This window comes from Balaenoptera physalus (assembly GCF_965194825.1).
Source record: "Balaenoptera physalus genome assembly, chromosome: 5".
Classification (NCBI taxonomy): domain Eukaryota; kingdom Metazoa; phylum Chordata; class Mammalia; order Artiodactyla; family Balaenopteridae; genus Balaenoptera; species Balaenoptera physalus.
In genome coordinates this window covers 105,349,389-105,373,909 of record NC_138884.1, presented here as the reverse complement: position 1 = coordinate 105,373,909, position 24,521 = coordinate 105,349,389, and the positions used below count along the sequence as shown (strand labels likewise).

Sequence of the window (24,521 nt, the reverse complement as noted above, 5' to 3'; positions counted from 1 at the left end):
CATATATATGATAGTCTAGTAGAATATTCTCTGTGGTATTTCCACATCATACATTTAGAAAATAATTTTGTGGGGGAAAACTTTTATATTTGAATAAATATCTGTTTTACTACCAAAAAAAAAAAAAGATGTTAAAAAAAAAGATTTCTGGCTTGAGAAATTGAGAAACATTCACTGAGACAGAAAATCCATGAAATTTTTTTGTTTTGTCTTATATGACTGGTAGATATAAAAGGAGTTCACTTTTGGATATGCTAACTTGGCTATGTGGGCATAAATTAAAACAAAAACATCTGGAGGTAGAAACACAGACTTAGAGATCATCAGTACACAGATGGAAGATGGAGTCTCATTTTCTAATTAATTAAAACAAGTTTTCATCAAGTATCAGAATAAAAATATTTTTAAACGACCATTTAAAAGTTTTTTTCTATTTTAGTTGCTAATATTGTAATGGCATTATTGTTTTTACTACAAATGTTCAGTATTTCAGTACATAATTGAAAAAAAGTTAGTATGTCATCTGGTACCGTGCTACCCACAAGCCCCCACCCCAAGCCTGCCAACACTCAAACCCTAAAAAAAGCCACACTGTATCCCAACTCAGGCATTCACACAAAGTTGTTCCTTCAGCCTACAATGCATTCCAACCCCCATTCCTACTCCCAAAACATGTCTAGATAACTCCTACTCATTCTTAAAATCTTGGTTTTAAAAATCACTGAAATCCTAAAATTCCTAGAAGAAAACATAGGGGAAAATCTCCTTTATACTGGTCTTGGTGATAATTTTTTTAGACGTAATACCAAAAGCACAAAACAACAAATGTAAAAATAAACATGTGGGATACATCAAACTAAGAAGTTTCTGCACAGAAACCAACAATGAATAGGCAACCTGTAAAAATATTTGCAAACCATGTATCTGATAAAAGGTTAACATCCAAAATATATAGAGACTCACACAACTCAATGGCAAAAAACATCTGATTAAAAAATGAACAGAGGAACTGAACAGACATTTCTCCAAAGAAGATATACAAACGGCTACAGGTTCATGAAAAGGTGCTCAACATCACTAATCACCGGGGAAACGTAAATCAAAACCACAATGATATCACCTCACGCCTGTTAGGATGGCTGTTAAACTCCCACCAACACCCTTGCGTACTGTTGGTGGGAATGTAAATTGGTGCAGCCACTATGGAAAACAGTATGGAAGGTCCTCAAAAAATTAAAAATAGAACTAACACATGATCCAGAAATTCCACTTCTGGGTATATATCCGAAGGAAACAAAATCACTGTCTCAAAGAAATATCTGCACCCACGTGTTCATCGCAGCAATATTTACAATAGCCAAGTGTACTAAGGAAACCATCTAAGTGTCCATCAGTGGATGAACGGATAAAGAAGACGTGATGTGTATCGACAATGGACTATTATTCAGCCATAAGAAAGAAGGAAATTCTGCCATTTGCAACAACATGGATGAATCTAAGGACATTATGCTAAGCGAAGTCAGCCAGACAAAAACAAGTACTGTATGATCTCACTTATACGTGGAATCTGGAAAAAAAAAAAAAAGTCAAACTCAGAGAAACAGTAGAGTGGTGGTTACCAGGGACTAGAGTGTTAGGGGAGATGGAGCAATGCTAGTCAGAGTATTAAGCCTTCTGCTATAAGACAAATAAGCTCTGGGGATCTAATGCACGGCATGGTGACTACAGTTAGTAATATTGTGTTGTGTACTTGAAATTTGCTAAGAAAGCAGATTTTAAGCTTTCTCATCACACACGCCAAAGAAGTTAACTATGTGAGGTGACAGACATGTTAGTTAACCTGATTGTGGTATTCACTGCACAAAGTATACATATGTCAAATCATCACATTGTATACTTTAAATATATACAATTTTATTTGTCAATTATACCTCAATAAAGCTGGGGGAAAAGAATCACTGCCTAAAATTAAAGCTTCATATAATCTAATCTAGCTTTAGACTAGCTTAGACACATTGTTACATACTTTATATTATATAATACTCCCTTTGGAGCACCTATCACAATTCTGGTTAGTCATGTATAATTTTTTAATGTCTCTTCCCAACTGATCAATTATTCATTTAACAAATATTTGTATGTCTACCAGGTGTTCTAGAAGCTGGGGATATATCAGTGAGAAGAGGAGACAAGAATTCTGCCCTCAAACGTGGGAAAGAAGAGTGATAGAGAAAAAAAATCACATAAATAAGTCTTTGATATTTTTATTTGATAAATGCCACAAAATTGTATAAGATCCAAAAAAGGAAGGGACAATGTCATCTTGCTTGCTATGATAGTCCTAGCATCTGGCCCATGTAAGGCATTCAAATATTTGTTGAATACATGTTTGAGAGAAAAATTTCACTCTGAGACCAAAGACATTCATTCTCAAAACAATTTTTAAAACACAGCCCAATCTGTAAATTAAAATCTTAATAATTATCTTTCCCCCATCAAGTATCTTTCTGAAATTCACAACCATTTATTTATTTACATCCTACCTTTTTCTAAGACGAACCCATATTTGTGTCTTGCTTAGTTTAGTGCTTTTTCTATTTCTTGGACGCTAAAACACTTTAGCTTCAATGTAACCACTACCTCTTTAAGTAGTTTCTTGGCTGTGTTCTTTCTGTAAGCATATGTCAAATATATATTCTACTCTGACTTAAGGACTGTGGTGCCTCTATTAATAAAAGTGTCTCTATTACAAGGCCTTGAAGTCTCCCTAATCCCCAAACATGAGGATATAAATGCAAGTACTGGTATCTACTGGTATTAAGGATGCTGCTAAACACCCTACAATGCGCAGGACAACTCCCCACAATAAAAATTTGTCCAGCCCCAAAATAGAGCCAAGGCTGGTTTGAAACTCAGCATTAAAGGAACTGGGTTCAACATGTCTGAATAGACACTAGAAGAGAAAAACTCAAAGAGTACCTTAATTATCCACCTCTTTCTCTAATTTACATTTATGCAACAAATGGAAACCAAACTAGTCATAAGGAATTACTGAGGAATAAGCACATGTATAAGACAGTTACCCTGTTCAAGACTTTAACATAGTTGATTTGACACTAGAATAATTATTTTACTGTATTTAGATGCTTCTTAGTTATTGATGGGAAAAACAGTCTCATCCTCTCATTAAGAGCTATTAGCACACTCCCTGATTTTTATGTCTAGTATGAATCTGTTTTGTCCTCTCATAAAATATAGAATGATAATAGATATGGAGTCAAGATCCATGCTGGAGCCTCAAATTTCCCACCATAACAGCCATGTGACCTTGGACATATGACATAACCTCTCTGACTCACTAATCCTTCTTCTATAAGACTTTGAGTATCATCAACAATTCATATGTTGAAGATTTAATTATTGTTTTCAAACATTTAATAAAACACATATATTCCAGGTAGAAAGTTAATTTGTATGGAATTTCTTAATAAAATGTAATAAATCAATAAATAAATGCTAAACTTTACCAGAAACTAGAAATACACAATTCAGGTATCTGAACTAGATTTTACTCGTACCTGAGTACACAGGCAAAAATTCAGGAAACACATTCTGACCAGGCTGTGTCCATATTATTTCCCTTTACCTCTTACTAAGTTTGTAAGTTACTCTTATAAAGTCATAATACTAGAATATTCATATTTTATAGCACTGATAATGTCTCATTTCAAGCAAACCCAATAGGTAAAACAACTAGGTTTACAAAAAAATTAAAAGAAAGTATGGGATGACAATATGCTTTAGGAAGAAACAATAATTTAAAGAGAAGGTTTGCTGGGCATTTAAAACAGACACAAAAACTCTGTGCAACTTTTATGAAAGACACCTAGTACATAAAGCATATCTGTCTCTTACACTGAAATAACTTATAGAAAGTAGACTATGAAGGCTTTGTAGAAGACTGACAGCAAGAGAAAAATACATACCTCCAGGATGGAGGAAAGGGAATGGGACTGGTAAAAGATAGATGAGAATTTCAACTTCATCTGTCATGTTTTATTTCTTAAGATAGAAGGTACTTGGATATATATTATATTACTCTGAAAAATTTTTGGAGGTCTGATATAGTTCATAAGTTGAAAAAAGTTTTATGGTTTCAAACAGTAAATGTGTTACCTTAAAGATTCACCTCTACTGAACATTATTTGTAGAGAAAATGTGAAGTTTACTGGAATGTCTCTGACTACCAAGGCTCTTTTAGTGGATATTGAAATCACTGTTCTAATCAACTTTCACAATTTAAAAGAACAGCCAACTATACTAATTCTGTTTAAAACTCTTCAATGGGTCTCTATTGATGAATTATAAATATTCTAGGATAGCATACATGGCCTTCCCTGATCTAGCCCCTGCCTATTCGCCAACCTCATTTTATACAACTCCGTTATAATTAATATGCCACTTACAAGAAACAACTAACCTTTTATGTTATTTACAAATCTGAGCTTTTGCACCTGTTGTCTATCTGAAATGCTTTTTCCCCATCTTTGTTCATCTGTCAAGTGTCCTGCCTTCCAAACTAACCTAAAACATTTTCTTCCAACTTTATAACTAGCTGAGTAATTAATCATATTAAGCAGCAGTTTGTTCATGTGCAAAATAAAAGGTCTCTGGGACTTCCCTGGTGGCAGGGGACACGGGTTTGAGCCCTGGTCCGGGAAGATCTCACATGCCGCAGAGTAACTAAGTCCGTGTGCCACAACTACTGAGCCTGCGCTCTAGAGCCCGCGAGCCACAACTACTGAGCCCACGCATCGCAACCACTGAAGCCCGCGCACCTAGAGCCCACGATCCGCAACAAGAGAAGCCACCTCAATGAGAAGCCTGCGCACTGCAACAAAGAGTAGTCCCTGCTCACCACAACTAGAGAAAGCCCGCGCGCAGCAACAAAGACCCAACACAGCCAAAAATAAATAAATAAATAAAATAAAAGGTATGGCATACAACAAATACTGTCCAAATGGTATCACAAAGACTTTTCCAATCTTACTTGTCAGAATTCACTGTTACCAGCACCACATTCTCCCAAGTATGTTCACATCCTAACTTGAGACTTTTTTTTTTTTTTGATTGAGAAAGGTAGCTAGAATGTTTAACAACTTGACAACATTACTGCCTTTCTATTAACCCTAGGATCTATCACAGTGATTCACCTAATAAATGTAGTTGAATTCGCCTAAAATGCAGCTGACAGAGGATTTGGCTGAAGAGAGAGAGGGACCATCTACACTTAGTAACACAATGATTTTTCAAGAAAGAAGTAGAGAGTTTTTAAATAATAAGAAAGATTACTACTGTAAAAATGAGCATTTGTAGCAAATACAGTGTTTTAGAGAAGACTAAAACAGGTGATAAAGTCTTCATAGAGTCAACATTTTTGTTACACTCCTAATAAACACCTGCCTTAAGGTCATAGTTTAATGGGAAAGAAAAACAAAAAGCAGACAAGCTCAATAAACATTACATAGAATCCCTGTGATGAGCAAGAAAAGAGTGCTAAAGCCAAACAGAAAGTGAGAGAAATAAGATGGTAGAAGGTACATTGTCTTTAGTATTTAATTTGGGGGGCTGGGTGTTAGTAATGGCATGGTGGTTAAAGCAAAGATAAAAATTTTGATTTCTGATAAGACAAATTCAAGATGAAAAAGTCTAAAAATGAAAAAGAAAACACTCTTACAAATTAAGGAACTCATGCTCAAGTATAAATTAAGTACAAGGTAAGTAACTTGCAAAATAATCAGCTTTTAAGGCCCAAGAAACTCAGAAGCAAAATATACTATAAACTCTGGCTTATCTCAATGACTTAACTCTATCTGAATTCAGTGACAATTCTGTATGAAGAAATAGTTTTCAAAGCCACAAGGGGATGAGGGTAGCAGAGAGTCTATGTTCCTTGAAATCTCAACTCACTTTTGATACAGTGTATCATTCATAAAATTACTGTCATAGGTCCAAATGTCTTTTGGCTATATCCAAAACAACACAACCTTCAAAGGGCAAATAATATCATTTACCACAAATAAGGTTATTAAATGTGTCACAAATTATAAAGAAAATTTCCAAAGATACTTTGCAGGATAGCTGTATGGTAGAACGGAAGCACAAAAGAGACTATGTAAATACCGGACAAATTTTAAAATTTCAATATAACTTGATAATAATCAATTTTAAGGTAAATCTATATATTTAACTGAAGAGAATAAAACAAAGGCAGAGAATAAGTATATTACCCAATTTCCATTAAATTTATGCTTGTTTATTTCTTAGCAATGCAGGGTAAATGTACTGAAAAAAACTCATTCACTCGACAATTATTTAAGGACTCAGTGGGTGCCAAGAAACGGAAGGAAAAAACATGTTTTTTCCTTTACCCGTAGACACACACACACACACACACACACACACACACACACACACACACACTTTTTACTTAGTGGGAAATACAGCATAAATGTTATATGATAGAGAAAGGAGAGAGTGATTATCAGTGCATACAGAAGGGTACCAAATACAAACTTGGAAAAGCTAAGAAAAGCTGAAAAAATGAAGTCTAATTAGCTAAAATGCGACAGAAAAATAATCCAGGAGTTGAATCAAAATTAAATATGTATAATGTATAAGAATGTCAACTGTATTGTCTGTAATAATGTAAACTGGGAACAGCCCAATATCCTTCAAAACAGAATAGATGAATAAGTTATCACATATATACATATTAGAATATTATTAGAGCAATGAAAATGAATAATCTATGGGAGACCACATGAATGAATCTTACAACCATAATACGTTAAAGAAGCTATACACAAAGAATAAATGCTATATAATTCTATTTAAACAAAGTTTCCCAAAATAGGCAAAAAATAATTTATGATGTTAATAAGTCAGAATACTATTCACGTTTGACGGGGGAGAGATTAGTGACTGGGAGGGATTATGAGGTGACTTCTGGGGGGTTCTATTTCTTAATCTGGTGGTGGTTACAAGTGTAAGTTTATAATACATATACTTTTCTCTATGTAGTTATACTTTTTTAAAATGTTTACAAAAAGAAGAAATGGATAGCAGCTACTGGTAATCCAGAAGGAAAAAAAAATGCAAAAGCCCAAAGACACAGTGCTTGATGATCCAGAAAGGGTTCAGCATGGCTCCTCTGTAAAATGCTAACTATGATACCTATACCCAGGATTACTATAGGATTAAAGGACAGAATATGTGTAAAGCACATATCTGGCACAAATATTTATAGGTGTTTAATAAATGTTAGCTGTTATTATTACTATACTATTACTGTGCTACTGATGCGGCTCCTTGATGGTAGTGCTCAAGGTAGAATGACAAACACAAAGGCTAAAAGAACAGAGGCAGCAAGTTATGATGGGCTTTTCTAAAATATATTATGAATTTAGACTTTATCCCAAGGTGGTGGGGAAGCAATGAAGAATTTTACACGGATGGTAATATGATCACATTTGAGTCTAGGAAACTTGTCGAAGGAAAGAAAATGTGACGCTTAAAAAAGGATGTTAAGAAGAGGTTGTCAACAAATCATACAGAGAGGTCCAGTAAAGAGAAAGGAAGAAGGAAAAAAAGCGCTGACTTGAAAATCAATACCTAGCAACTGTGAGAGAATAGTTTATGACTTTCTAAAGGTTACAAAGTTAATAAGTGACACTTAGAATTAAAGGTACTCTAAATTCATAATTTATTACAAAAATCTCAATTTAATACTTTTTATATAATTGTAACTTTAAGCACACAAATGTCAACAGGACATTCTCTTCAACTATTCATTAAAATTAAACTAAAAATACTTTTTAAGAAAGTCTCCTGGGGGCTTCCCTGGTGGCGCAGTGGTTAAGAATCCGCCTGCCAATGCAGGGGACACGGGTTTGAGCCCTGGTCTGGAAAGACCCCACATGCTGCAGAGCAACTGAGCCTGTGCGCCACAACTACTGAGCCTGTGCTCTAGAGCCTGCGAGCCACAACTACTGAGCCCATGTGCCACAACTACTGAAGCCCGGGCACCTAGAGCCCATGCTCCGCTACAAGACAAGCCCCTGCAATGAGAAGCCTGCGCACCGCAATGAAAAGTAGCCCCGGCTTGCCACAACTAGAGAAAGCCCGCGCAGAGCAACGAAGACCAATGCAGCCAAAAATAAATAAAATAAATAAATTTTTTTTAAAAAGTCTCCTGGAATCATCACAATTGTTATTACTAATGATAAATTATACATATATGTGTATAGATGGATACCTATATATACTTCTATGTCTCTATATAATATCTGTCTATCCATATCTCTTAAAATTCAGACTTTCCAAGTCATAAATTAATTTGATGTGGATCTGAATAAACACCAAGACCAAATTGTAAGTACCAAATTATCATATGAGTGCTAACAAATATTGTAAAACTAATGTGAAAACATTTTTAGTGAGTTATTGTTATTTCAGCAACAACCAAATAAGAGGAAAGCTCTGAGACACTTTGACACATTAGCTATATCTGTTGATTCAATGGCTCTACAAGATGAAAAACAATGAACTGCTCTTCAACATCTACAATGAATCTATTAATAAGCAGTACCTTCTTTGATTTGCTTGATGAATATAAAATGTCAGATAGATCCAGACATAAGCAGCAATGGTTTATTGGTTTTACAGCCATTCAAAAAGCAGAACAAAAAGATGGGAGGGGGAAGGGAGGGAAGGGAGGGGAGGAGCAGGGAGGGGAAGGGAGGAAAGGGAAGAAAAGAGTAAGCTTCTGGGGTCCAGAGCTCAACTTTTCTGGCTCATAAACAAACCATAAAGAACCAAAAATAGTTTATATTAAGCCTAAAAGCAAGCAGTAAGATATCATAAATGTCATGATGCTTTTCACAACTCTAGCATAAATCCACAACTACCACAAAAAATGTGTAATCTGGCTTTGTTCACATTAGAACATGGAACGGATTGATTGCTGCATTCAGACAACCAACATATAAAATGCTTTGTTTAATAAAAATTCTACTATTAAAAATTAGTCCAGAACCTACAATACTATTGTTAAAGCTGGGTCACAGAAATATGGAGATTCATTATGCTTTCTTCTTCTTTTTTGTATATTTAAAATTTCCCATAATGATTTTTATAAATTACGACCAAGCTTTCAAGTATTCTCCTGGGAAAGCTACTTTTGATTTCCCCAGAGACAGAGTAATCAGTGTTTGCAGAGGACTGGTATAAAATATAACTGCAACAGTAAATTCACTGAATAAAATGTGGAAAGTGGCACTCCTGTGAACTTCACCACTTAAAAGCAAACTAACAAAAATGTCAATTGACACCCAATTAAATATCAGAATAAGGACTAATTCCTTGGGGGGGGGGGAAACATTCACAGTCTGGCTTCAAGTCAATTTTTGTACTCTCATGGTTCCTGCCACATTGCAACTTTTAGGCATGCTATAATAATTTTCCAAAAAACAATATCTCAGACTTCCATGGTTCTGTCTCTGGTGCAAAAGGAAGTCATCGTTGGGTTGAGAATAGAGCAAAAACTTCATCAGATTGTTGTTGTAGGACACAAGATTAAACTAAAAAGAATCAGAGCAGAAGAGGGGAAACTATTAAGAATCTGTGCAGTAGTCCAGGCAAAAAAGTAAGGTTTACTTAGACTGGAGCGGAAATGGAGGGAAAAGAATGGACTTAAGATATATTTGGCTGAGTAATATTCCATTGTATATATGTACCACATCTTCTTTACCCATTCGTCTGTCAATAGGCATTTAGGTTGCTTCCATGGACTGGCTATTGTAAATAGTGCTGCAGTGAACATTGGGGTGCATGTGTCCTTTTGAATTATGGCTTTCTCTAGGTATATGCCCAGTAGTGGGATTGCTGGGTCATTTGGTAATTCTATTTTTAGTTTTTTAAGGAACCTCCATACTGTTCTCCATAGTGGCTGTATCAATTTACACTCCCACCAGCAGTGCAAGAGGGTTCCCTTTCCTCCACACCCTCTCCAGCATTTGTTGTTTGTAGATTTTGATGATGCCTAGTCTAACCGGTGTGAGGTGATACCTCATTGTAGTTTTTTTTTTTCTATAAATGTATTTATTTATTTGTTTGTTTTTATTTTTGGCTGTGTTGGGTCCTTGTTTCTGCATGTGAGCTTTCTCTAGTTGCGGTGAGCAGGGGCTACTTTTTCATTGCAGTGCACGGGCTTCTCATTGCAGTGGCTTCTCTTGTTGCGGAGCACGGGCTCTAGGCACGCAGGCTTCAGTAGTTGTGGCAATGTGGGCTCAGTAGTTGTGGCTCGCGGGCTCTTGAGTGCAGGCTCAGTAGTTGTGGCGCACGGGCTTAGTTGCTCTGCGGCATGTGGGATCTTCCCGGGCCAGGGTTCGAACCCGTGTCCCTTGCATTCTTAACCACTACGCAGGCAGATTCTTAACCACTGCGCCACCAGGGAAGCCCCCTCATTGTAGTTTTGATTTGCATTTCTCTAATAATTAGTGAGGTGGAGCAGCTTTTCATGTGCCTCTTGGCCATCTGTTGGAACGAAATTGGGTCATTTGTAGAGACATGGATGGACCTATAGACTGTCATACAGAGTGAAGTAAGGCAGAAAGAAAAAAACAAATATCATACATTAATGCATATATATGGAATCTAGAAAAATGGTACCGATGAACCAGTTTGCAAGGCATAAATAGAGACACAGATGTAGAGAACAAATGTATGGACACCAAGAAGGGAAAGCGGGAGGGTGGGTGGTGGTGGGATGAATCAGGAGATTGGGATTGACATATATACACTAATATGTATAAAATAGATAACTAATAAGAACCTGCTGTATAAAAATAAATAAATAAAATAAAATTCAAATAAAAAAATATATTTGGAAGCATAATAAATAATAATCGGTGAACTGGGTATAGGAGAGGAGATAGACAGTAAGTGAAAGATGACTTCCAGGTCTCTGACTTGTGAAACTGGGTACAATGAGATGAAGAAAACCAGAGGAACAGATTTGGTATTTGGTAGAGGGAGATCAAGAGTTCAGTTTTAGATATGTTATATTTAGGGTACCTGAAAGACATACAAGTGGAGGGAGATCAAGTAAATCAAATATCGAGATAGGCTAATAAATGGGAGGAGACAGAGAAAATGAGGGTCACAAGGAAATGTTTAGGGTTTTGTTTAAAGAAGTAATCATTATATGTCAAAGCTATGGAAGTCTAAAACCTACAGTGAACCATGTTACATTCACTCTACTGACTTCGACACAATTTGTGAAAACTGACTTCAGGTAGTCTTTCCAAATTACTTATAATAATTATAAAGTTATTCACATACTAAACAAACAAATACAACATAAAATTACTAAGTCTATCTAGGCTGTATTTTCCTGACAGATAATAAGGGATAAAATTTGTGGGGCGGGGGGGGAGCGGGGAGGGAAACAAAACACCACACATGATAATAATCAAGGTCCAAAGCCACCCCTGGACCTACAAATGTTAAGAATTCAAGAATGCAGAGGTGCCACATCATTCCTGCAGCAAAATTTCTGAGTTAAGAAAGCTCAGAATTTATACTCTACTATATTCCACTGTATGATTGGTTTCCTTAGAGGTCTTGCTGTACATATTCTTGCAACAACTGGCTTACAGCAAACTAGCACACCCTAATGGTTGATCCTAGATATTGATACGCCTATATACTGACGTTACTATCTCAAATATGAAAACCGCTCTATGTCCTATCCTGGATAATGGTCCCACAATCCAATAGGCCTCTTAAACAGAAGCCTGGAAATGATTCTCTATTTTCTCCTTTTTCTGTATGCTCACAGCTCACCTATGACTAAAATCTGTTGATTGTAATGACATATCTCTTGAATTCTTCTCCCTCCTCCATTTCTACCACTACTCTTATTTCAGAGCCTCATAATTTCTTGGTTGGGCTATCCTGACATTCCTGATTGATTTGCCTGTTCTATTCTCCTATTACTCTACTGGCCAAGTAATCTTATAAAACCACAAATTAAATTATGTCACTCCCATGCTTTAAAATCCTTCAATGGTTTTCCACTACCTGTGAGTTACTTGACTTCCTCATCTGTAAAGTGGGGATGATAAAAATAGTTTCTACTTATGTGACTGTTTTGAAAATCAAATGAATTCTAGTGTAATTAAGCACTTAATGCCTAATGAACAGTAAAATAAAATAATTTAAAATAATAATAATTATTGTTATATTCTGCTTAGATGTTTCTCCATGATTCAGCTTCTATTTCTCTTTTCTCTTCTCATGTCCCACAGTCATTCCTGGACCCATACAAAGAAACCTGATCATTCTTCTCTATACCACAACTTTAATACTGTATGTGCTTCTATTATACCATTTACCATACTTCAGAGTAGGAGAGGCTTGTCTTCACTACAAGACCATGCTTCACAAAGACAATCTAATGCATCTGAGTCACCTAGCACAATGCCTGGCCCATAAATATTTACTGAAAAAATTATGAAGAGAAAAGAGATGTATGAAAGGATTATAGCAGATGGCCATGCTTCCTTCCACACTGAAAATCCAATTACTCTTGATAAAAAACAAAAGAGCAATTTCAGAATAGGTCTAAAGAATGAGAGAGTCAGAAAAAACTCACTCTGTGACAGAGGATGAAAGCACCTATGGGTTCAGACTGAGGAGAAGAATGAAGATAAATTAGTTAACTAAGATAACTTAGTAAGATAAGTTAGGTAAGAAAGCTAATCTGTATTCATAGGGAAATTTTACTTCATTTATGAGTTGTATATATCTGTGCTAGAATAGAAATATTAAAAGGTCAAATAATAAGGCAAAGGAGAAAAAACAGGTAACAATTAAGCTGATGCCATAATATTAGTGTTAAAAAAAAAAACAAAACCCAAACACATATTTTACCAGGGCACTACTTTCCTATACTACACTAAATGGGTAAAGGGGAGCATAGGCAAAGGATAGCTAAAATGAAACAATAAATTGTCATCAGCTATTTCTATTTGATCACCTGCCATTCTTGGGAAAAGTTCAAAAGAGTTGGAAAGGGGATGGCCATCATTCTTGGAATTGGGATAGAGGGTTAACTGTATATCTTTACATCAAGACTAAAACTTAACATTGACAATCTATGCTGGGGAAATCCCTTGCCCCACTAACTCTATGTTCTTACCTCCTCCACACCCGCCCCCCCCCCCCCGTTCCCAATGTTAAGACCAAGAAAGAAATTTGGGGATATTATTCCCTGACTAACCCATCTCAAGGGAACACTTAACTCTAATATGTGCATTCAAATACAGAAGCCCTTGGTTCTCTCTTATTCCAGGGCCAGGAACAAAAGGCCAAGGAGGCCTAGACCCAGAATACTTCTCCCTACTCCTGAATTCAAAGTTCTGAAATAAAACAGAGAACAGATCTGGTACTAAAGTTTTAAATGCAACTATCTGATCAGAAAGCAAGAAGGATCAGACTTGCTAATTTTTAAACCAGGTTTCACCAAAAGAGTAATATAGACTTATATGTTAATTCTATCTTCATATTTTCTAGATGAAAATCTTGGGCAAGTCAGCTTTTCTAAGCCTTGGTTTTTTCATCTGTAAAATGAAGATAAAAATTGTACTATTTCACATGTGAAAATTAAATGTGATTAATACAAATAAAAGCTTATTAGCACAGTGTCTAACACACGATGGTAAGCATTCAATAGACATTAGCTATCATTATTTCAAAAGGCAATTCTTAGTGCTGAAAAGTCTGTAAGTCAGTTTATATATTACCAACTATGAGATTTTAAGGGCTGAAAGTGATTAATTCAAGAGAATGTAATATTTAGACTAATGACACTGCTTTTAAATATTTATTTTTACTTTGTATCAATGTTAAATTTACAGAAAATGTTTTAAGTATGGTAAGAACTTTTACTTTTCCAGCTATTTGAGAGTAAATGGCCTACATGATAACCCATCACCCTTGAATTCTTTAATAAGGGTTTCCTACAAAGGCATTCTCTTACAAATATGACCATTAAAATCAGGAAATTAACAATGAAGCATTATGCTCACTGCTATTGGGGTATCACTGCTCCTAGGTCCCTTCTCAGTGAACAGTTTAGGGCATAAGTATATATTTCTATATTCTACATCTATATATAAGAAAAACCATGAATTCACATACCAATATCTCTTTTCCAATCCAACACTACAGAAAGCATTCTAGTTTTTTCCACTTCCATAATGGCAACTCCCTTCTCAGACAGTGACAGGCTGGCTCCCATTATCCTTAAGGTTATTTATTTGACTAGTCTCCCTGTATGTTACCAGCCTCCCATTATGGCTGCTTCCCCATCCCCACATGGACGCTCTCTTTACCCCTCTCTGCCCCAACACCCACATACTTCCTCCATGGGTATAACCTCCCCTATTCCTCGTGCCTGGCACTCCTCCTACAAGAATATCCTCCTCATCTTGCCTAGGGACTAACATCCCATATTGAGCTGATCCTCCACCGGGATGTCTTCCTCTCCCCACCCTCAGGTTCTGATCTTGCACTGGGATGCCTCCAACCATGGACTCCCGCCATATCCAACTTGAGGCTCAATACACCCAAACCAGGCTACCCTCCTACACAGATGCCTTTCTGCTGCCACCCCTGGTGGCCATCACCTCCTAGTAGATGCCCTCTTATCCCTCTTACTCTGTACCAGGTTACTCACCTTCACAAATACCGATCTGACCCTGCTTGGGCTCCAACACCTTACACTAGTGTGCCCCTCCTATTCAGACTGCTCCTCATACCTCCAGCTCCATCAACCCACATGGGGACCCTCCTCAACCCTGCCAGGCTCTGACATACCCACTCCTTCAAGAGGACATGCCCCCTCCCCCCATATACCCTAACCAGTGTGGACACTTTGTTTGGTCCCACCTGATGGTTTCAGTACTGAAACGTTCCGAAAGGAAAGAAGAAGGGAACAAGGAAGAACAACTGATGACATTTAAAAAAAAAAAAAAGAAAGAGGGATACCAGTGAATAAACTGCATAAGCACCCATAATTCAAGCTAATTAAAAGGATAATCTATTTGTCAAAGTATCTGCTTTTTCCACTTAAAGAAACAGTGGTCAATTCTTTTACATTAATTCCTTCTAAATTTAAAAAGTCAATTGAAAATTGATAAAGAAGGAAGTCTTGCCTTTCTTTTCTAGCCAAATATGCATTTTATTTAAGTATCTTACATAGGCCTGTAGAAAAATCTAGTTCATCAAAAAAACAAAACTACCAATTTTATTTTGAGAGTTTAAAAAATATGAGTGTTTCAAACACTAGAATTAAATATTTTTAAAAATATTTAGAATATGTAAGTTTGACTTGTTTTCAGTAAAATGACAATTGTATTGTTTCCAGTACACTTATGCCCAGATACAACTCTGCAAAAATTAGCCTTGATTGTTACAGGAGTAACACCTTTTCCTTGCTCCCTGTTTCTATGAGGAAGGATGCGTCATAAGCACAATCTGAGCCTCTCTTCACTCCTAGGGAAGCGAAGTGACTGATCTGATTGGTGATTTTGTAAAGAATAGTTGGATAGACCCTTGGGAGTAGCTATCGGGAGAACATACTCACAGAGAGCTCATATTCCGCTCTGCTTCCCTAGTATGCCTAGCACTGGGTGGATAAATTGGCTTAAGCCAGAACACCTGACTCCTTCACCATCTATTTCTCTAGCCTGGACTCTATTAGTAATAAAAGTAATATTCAGCTTCCATCTTTCTCCTTGTTTTAATTTTCAAGTTGTTCAGAACCCAAGCAAAAAAAAAAAGGGTGCCATCTGAGCGTACTTCAGCAATCCAATATCTTAATTAATTTATTGAAGTGGAGATTGCTCATTTTCCCAGTTTTGACTTAAAAGGGCTGCTTAAATTTGAGCTTCTTAAAACTATTAGAAATAAAAAAACCCTCGAACCTGAACCAACAGCAGATGTTCAAAATGAAAATAAGCCGACTTATCTGATCATGCTTATTACCCATTAAAAAAAAAAACTTCAAAGGCTTATAATTTCCTCCTTATAGATGCCATAATTTATACTTTCAGTCCTACTTCCTACTCCCACCCTATACTCCAGTGACACTAGAGTGCTGAATATTTTCAGAATATACATTACTTAGACTTCTATACCTTTGCTTACACTATCCTTCAACCTGTTCCTTCCACCCTACTTTTCTGCTGGATCATTTAACTTAGGGATCAGCAAACCATGGCCAGTAGACCAAATCTGCCTATTTTTGTAAATAATTTTGTTATTGGAACACAGCCATGTTCATTCATTTATAGATTGCTTTTGTGCTACAACAGCAGAGTTGAGTACTTGCAATAAAGACCATATGGCCCACAGAGCCTAAAATATTTACATCCAGCCCTTTACAAAAAAAGTCTGCCAACCCCAGCTTTCAGTCAATCCTTTGAAGCCTAGTCATTTCAGATTCTTCAAATCAAAATTAATTGCTGTCTCCTAAGCCTTTCCATTATATTATGCCATCTCTAATACTTAACATCCCTGATAACTGTGAGCTCTTTAAAAGCAAAGAATTCCTAGTGTAGGAATTAGCTTTTTTACCCAACTCACAGTTCCCACCTCTCCCTATCCTAATCACGTTTTTAGGGGAAGTATTCTGGAAGAAGCTTCTGCCCTTTTCTCTACCCCTTATTCATCCTACCAAAGGAAAGAGGAATAACTAGTATTGGCAACATGCTGATAGTTGTTCCTAGTGGACTGGATTAATGTTTTAAAGGTCATTTTTCATGCACATTCAAGCCTACCGTTCATTCTGCCTAGATGGTCCTACCTAGCTATAAGCAAACCACATGGGGTAGAGCTTCCTTGTATTGTAGAAGAGGCCTGCAGCTCTAGCTGCTCTGTCTTTGATAGGTTGGTAAGTTCAATTCAGGATGATATTGTCTTAATTCTGGCTTCAGCTACAAGCCAGGTTCTTCAATACAACCTTACCATCTAAAAAGCTAACATTTTGATCCCTGATTCCTAAGTCTGTTTCTAGTTCAGAACCTGGTTAAGGAAGAAACATAGAATTACACTCCCATCAACTAGCACACAGTAGGACTCAAGATATTTGATGATTGACTGGAAACAGTAAATTAACTGGAAAAAATCAATCTTTTAAACTGTGTAACACACTAATGCTACATACCGTATCTTACTTGATAAACTTAATTAGGAAAATATGTTTTGAAGGGAAAAAGAAACAATTTTAGAGTTCACATTCAGTGATTCAAACCAAGCCCATCCTATTTATCTAATTTATCTCTCAATATTTTGTTGCTATCAAGTCTCAGCTTAATTAACATATAAAGTAATCATGGATATTATCAATTCAAAAAAGTATTCTCCATCTTATTATCCATGTATAAAACAAACATCCCTAGATCCCACACCCTTCCAATTACTGCTCTATACATCTGTTCTTCCTCAAAATGTAGCTTCTCAAATGGCTTCTCCTCTTCCACACATCTTAAATACTTTCTAACCTATTACAATACAGCTTCCATCCCTACCACTCTGCTGAAATTTATCCGGTCAAGGTCACTAAGAACTTCTATGCTGCCAAAAACAATGCACATTTCCCTGTTTAACAGTACTTGACATCTCATCAACATATAACAATCCCTCCTTATTTTAACACTCTTCACTCAGATTTGGTAATACCATCTCTCCTGGTTTTCCGACATAGCCAATGGCCTTACTTTTCAGTGTAAAAGTCCAGTGGCTTTCCTTTGAGGCTCCTCTTCCTCCATCCAAGGAATGCTAAGATTCCTTAAGACACGGTACTGAGTACTCCTCTCTAGATATACTATCCCTTACCCTTAGGTGGTCTCATCCATTTCAAGGATTTAAATATCATCTTTATGCTGGTAATTCCTTAATTTATATTTTTAGCCCAGAAACCACTACTATATAAGTATTATAGCACCTTTCATAAAAACAAAAGATAGTGAACATTTAAGGACAGCTCTAAATCTATTATCCGTAGATTTCCATCTATGAAAAGTGAAATGACTCGTGCCTAAGGTTATAACAATAGAGGCTAAAAAGGAACTATGTTCTTTCAATTCTTAATCCTTTTTACCATTTGTGAAGACTTAGCCCCTTGTCCCTAAACTGTTTACTAAATAGTTTACTATTTAAATATGAAGACTACTGCACAAAGTTTTTTCCCTACATACACACCTTACACATAGCCATCAGAAAAGAACTGGCCAATCTGAATTAACAGAGAAAGTCTCAAACTAGTTTTTCAAGAAATATTTTAGAAAAGACTCTAGGATACAACTGAATTTTAAAGGAGACTGAGGATGCAGGCAGGGTAGCTGTTATGATTAATAAGATACTCAAGAATTTGGAGCCATGTGTACAAAACAGAAGTAAAGGCAGATGAAAGTGGCTGGGCTGTCTAAAGAAGAAACTAGGCAAACGAACAGGGAAGAAGCCTGGTGGACTATGGTCAACTCACTGGATATGGTTCGGAGCTTTTGTTTGATGAAAAAAGACAAATGGGAGATACTACTGCTTTGTAAAGTACAAAATCAAAGCAGCTATTCCAAATAATGATTTAATATAGGTTATAAGCTAGACTGAAGGACAGTAAAATCAATGATGCAGATACTGATATAAACTAGAGTCTTACCTAAATCGGCCCAAGTGCTTAACACTTCATCAGAAAAACTGAATCCAAGAGATATTGTAAAGAAAACAATAACTTGGTAATAGATCAAGGTAAAGAAAAAAGAAAAACAAAGAAGCAAATATAAGTAAGCAGGGTTGCTGCCAATTAATGGGAAAACTATATAAAAGGAAAGGAGATATAGAAAAGTGATTCTTCATTGTAAGTTGTTTTCTAGAAAACATAAAAATCCTCAAAACAAATTTTTAATTAGCTTTATTAAGAGCAAAGTGCCACTCTTCAAATACAAATATGGCATTGTTACCTTAATTAGTTTCCTAATGGTAGCAGTAGGTTGGTCTGGGCCTATTCACACCCTCTTATCTATATTCTGTGGTGAATAAAATACACACACACACCCAAAAAAGAAGGAATATTATCAAAAAAGAAAAAGATAGAAACTCTAAACCTCAATAACGTATGATATTATAATTGAAAAACTGGATTTACCAAAAAAGAAGAAAAAATTGCATATCCAAAAATCTACATGCCTCTGTTGCTCCTCCCAAGACTGCACAGTGGTAGAAGAATTAAACACCAGGATTGAAAGATAAACCAGTGGAGCATGGAGGATACATAATAACTACTTCTGGTGACATAACAGGAATTTATCACAGTGCCCAGACAAACAGGGAGGGATACACACATGTAACCAGCCAAGGGAAGTAGCATGGACAGGAAGAGACAGCACCACACAGAGAGGAGAATACATGTGATATGCCCAGACCAGCATACAGCCTGTTTCTAACATATGCAAATATACGAAATTCATATACTGCTTGAACCCAAGGGTGGCAGAACTTCCAAGTATACAATAATCCAAGAGTACACAGAATTTCAAACTTTACATGCAAAATTCACAATGTGCCTATTTTACAGAGAAATTTGGATATGTGTCTTTACCACCTAACTACTCATGATCATCATAGATTCCATTTGCCTGATACATATTATTAGATAGTGCTTTAATTCACATCTTTTTTTAATGGATAAAAAATTTGCTAGTGCCTGAAAAGACAGTTGTGCAAAGTTTTCGGGTAGTTGACCCATTCATACCAGTTCTCATCAAATCCAGATTTCTAAGTAAATCTACTCTTCCAGAATTTACATAGCAATAGTGACAAGATGAGGTAGAAGTTGGTGGAAAAATAAAAGAGTAGGAGGCAAGAAGCAGCCGGAAAGAAGTGTCAAGTTGATTATCTAGAACTTTATTTACCTGGACTATCCCATCTTTAAGTGTTATAGCTCTGTGAAGTGCTCCCGTAACTTCTTCAGAGGTTAAAAAATAGAGGAAGAGAATATCCTCTGCCCCTGATACTGCTGATTATCAATGGGGCAGGTAGTTTGGAAAAGTCTACTCTGTAAACACCTGCAGAGTGTAGAACTCTAACACAGTGAGTTGGTTAACAGGAAGAGTACAGAGTGTAGGTACCAACAAAGAGTAGGTTCAAGATGATATAATATGATACAGATTTTTTTTTAATGAATTTAAACGAATTTCTTGTATTCAGCTACTACAAAGCCAAAACATTCCTTGCAACGTAGCACGGCATCAAATGTCTTTTGCTTTTCTTATACATAAAAAGCGAAGATCAAGCTAAGTGATTATACTGTGATTCTTAAACTCCATGACTCTACGGCTCAAGAATACCCTAGAATATAGATCTTTCAAGCCCTTACTATCTTTTTCTCTAACATGCCTCATGATGTCTTCATTGTTCATCAGCATTCCCACCAGAAAGAATCTACTGGCAAAAACATAAAGCTCAAAGCTTTTAATAACCTGTATAAATAATAATAACAGCAAATGTTTACGGAATGTTTTCTATATGACAGACACATATTAACATATATCAACACAATTAATTTTCGAACAACCTCATTATCTTCAATTTACAGGTAAGAAACTGAAGTGCAGAGAGGTTAAGTAACTTGTCCACCCTGGTAGGTGGCAACAGCTAGAGAGCTAGAGTTCAAACACAGGTAGTCTAGCTCCAGTGCCTATATTCCCATTCACTATATTACGTTATTCAAATAAAAGATTTGGGGAATAAAAGATTTGGGGAAAGCTATCAGTTTGGTTAGTATCAACAGATTTGAAATAAGTGGTACCAAGGTAATCAAGCCTTGGCTGGAGTCACTACACTATAAAACTGTGCTGTCCAATGTGGTAGCCATTTGCCACATGAGGCTACTAAGCACCTGAAATGTAGCTAGTCCAAACTGAGATATGCTATAATAACTGATTTCAAAGACTTAATGTTTTAAAAAGAATGTAAACTAACTCAACAATTTTATATGGATTAATGTTAAAATATTTTTAATATATTGGGCTAAATCAAACATGCTTTTTTAATGTGGCTACTAGAAAATTTTAAATAATATATTTGGCACCCATTTTATTTCTACTGGACAACAATGGTATGTTGGAGTTTACAGAATGATTCTTATCAAATCTTCATTGTTTTATTGTTGTAACCTTAGGCAAAACAGTTACACTGGTTACACTGATCATTAACTTCTGTATCAGAAAAATAGGGCTTAAAAACAGTCCTGACACCTCGTGTTCAGATTTTGTTATCTAAATCTATTTTCCACTAAAAAGAATGGAGGGCTCCTTGGAAAAATGGCTGATGTCAGGGCTGGGACATGTGAAGTACAAGATGAACCTGGAATATCTTGTTTGGGCAGGAAGGAAGTGCTCAAAAATAATCATTGGGCAGGGAGGGGTTGGGGAGACATGTGATTTGTCAAAAACACTGGAACAGCTTGATGGGGCTCCCACTGGCCAGACCTGGGACAATTTGGAAATCAAAATAATGACAGTAATGGATTTAACCACTGAATAAAATAAGAACCCATGAGTTCATACAGATGAAAATAACTAACAAAATAAATAAAGGAGGAGATGGGATAGACTGCTTTATGACAGAATATCAGCTACTAGTTACAGAATGATGAAGCTAGAAAAATCATGAATGGATGTTAAAACTTGTGGGTAAAGTTTTGATGAGACTATGTAAATATCCTGTTCCTCAAAGTATTTTCCCACAAATTACATATTAATTACAAAAGGACAAATAGTAACTTTCAGGGAGAAATATGGAAAATACCACATTAACCAAATTTTCAAAGCTACCATCACCAACACTGGGACAAAACAACATTATGAATCTCAAGATATGATGTATTAAGAAGGACAGAACATCTCTTCAGAGGTATTCCTGCCAAAAACGCATAACCAATCTAATCATGAGGAAACAACAGACAAATTCAAATTGAGGGACATTCTACAAAATAACTCTCCTGTACTTTTCAAAAATGTCAAGGTCAAGAAATACAAGAAAGGCTGAGGAAGTGTTCCAGATTTAAAGAGACTAAAAAGAGATATGACAACCAAATGCAATGTATGATCCTAGCTGGGGGGGAAAAGCTTATAAAGTAAAATGGATAAAATCTGAATATAGATTATGAATTCAATAACAGTATCATTAATAGTATGTCAATGTTATATTTCCTGGTTTTAATAACTATACTGTGGTTAGGTAAGCCAATGTCCTTGGCTTTAGGAAATATAACTGAAGAATTTAGGGGTAAAAAGGCATCATGTCTCCAAATTACCCTCAAATGGTTCAGAAAAAAAAAAAAAGATATAGATATAAGGCAAGAATGATAAAGCAAATACTGCAAAATGTAATACAATTGGTGAATGTGGGTAAGGGTATAGAGGAGTTCCTGGTACTATTTTTCCAATTTTTCTTGTAAGTTCGAAATTATATCAAAATTAAAAGTTAAAACAAAACAGAAAACTTATTTCCCAGATCAAATATCCTAATAGACTACACAAGTCCTGATAATGTTTAAAAATATACTAATGCATTTCTTTTATCCTGGACTTGAGTTTGCTTTAAATTTTATGATTTATCAGATACTAATTATATATTCCATATATAATTCCATAAGATCCAGGACTATATCTGTTATCACTCAACATGCTGAGTACTAGGATACTATTTATTATAACCAATAAGCACTCAAACATTTGTTAGATGAACATATTCAAAAGTATAGCATAGTACAGGATGACTACAGAGAAAAATCAAATTGTAAAAAGCACCACATTGTAAATAAAGCTATTAATTGGGACATACAGCTTACAGGACAATTCTTCAATTATAAAAAAGAAAAACCAGGATTAAATCACAGAGTAGCCATAAACCTAACCTAAAGAGATGAGTTCCACAAATAGAGAAAGGTAAATATCATTTTCCATATCAAGAGTTAAACATCTTAGCTAACTACAAGCAGTCATGGCAAGGAAAATGAACTTTTTGCTCATAAAATTAGAATATTTATATATGTTATTTAAAAAATGAATGAGAATACTTTAAAGATTTAGGCTAAGAACTGAGATTTTAAAACTTCACTACTGGCTCAATACTAATTTGCTGTAAGGCCCTGAGACACTGCTTACAATTTCCATATTTCATTTAAAAATAAGACTTGTGGATCATTTTCTTTCCCAAAGGCAGAAAGAATATTTTATAAAAATAATTTCATCCAATAAGAGCAATGAATATTCAATACAGAAGTACATATATATATATTCACACACATACACACATGCAAAGTAAAAAGAATACAGCTTTTTTCAAATATATTTACAAAGTAATAGCAAAAGGTAACTTAAAATAGTTACACAAAATACATTTAATCCCAATTCATACTGTGAGTAGGTGCTTCACATATAGACTACTGAAAAAAACCCAGTCAACCAGTGTATATCCTGTTTAAGAGAGTTTTATTGTTTATTTAAAAAACAACCATGATAAAAACAAACTATGAGATGGATCTTCCTAGGTCTCCTGACTAGGACTGGGACTGTGGGAAACAATTCTCAAATATAGTTAGAGCTCAGGAAAAAATTTTCTTTCAAATACCATACAAGTGTATACTACATTAAAAATGTAATATAGAGACTGCATATTAGACACACAGTATTAACACAATTTTCAATGTCTTCCAATCCTACTTGAGTATCCAAGTAGGTAAGACAGAAAGACATCCTATTTCATTTTTTTCCATCAAATCCAATTAATTTTGTGTTTAATTAAAATTCGACTATTTTTCAAAAGCACATATATTTTTGTGAGACAAAGCCATACTTAATGCATCTAAACAAGCAAGATGAGAAAAAAGAAAAACCAAAGTATTCTAAAATATAAAAATTGTCCAAAGACACCGTCAAATAACTGTGCCTCGGCAAAACTTAACACAATAGTATCTCGAGCCAGTGTTACAATGCTATCATCCTGCCTGATTCTAACTGAACGAACTCAACAATTTTCAAACAGGTTGTCAGTGGAAGAGATCTTTACATAAGCAATTATAAAAACAGGGTCCATTTTGTATTCGGGAAGCAACAGCAACCCTTGGCTTAAAATTTTTATATAAGAATACCATGAGGATTTTTTTACACTTTTTAAAAAGAGATAAAATCACTTATGAATACCTGACTAAAGCTATTTCCTAGAACGTTTCCTTAGAGAAGAACAAAACATATTTTAAAGGGTAAAACAGTGAATTGCTTGAACATAACTTAAATGCCCCTACTCAGAGCAAACTTCCTTCTCGTACGTTTTCCTACATCCACCGTATTCTGCAGTGCACATTTCTGATTTGAAGTTGTACTAGTTTA

General features: G+C 35.6%; 1 protein-coding gene and 1 long non-coding RNA gene across 22 annotated transcripts in view; one reads left to right on the top strand and one right to left on the bottom strand.

The window, feature by feature from the left end:
• The window catches only part of LOC309661227, a 993,791-nt gene that overhangs the window by 23,985 nt on the left and 945,285 nt on the right, over positions 1-24,521 (top strand). The window lies entirely within an intron of this gene.
• The window catches only part of LCORL (ligand dependent nuclear receptor corepressor like), a 196,543-nt gene that overhangs the window by 153,516 nt on the left and 18,506 nt on the right, over positions 1-24,521 (bottom strand). The gene's annotated exons all lie outside the window — the stretch shown is intronic.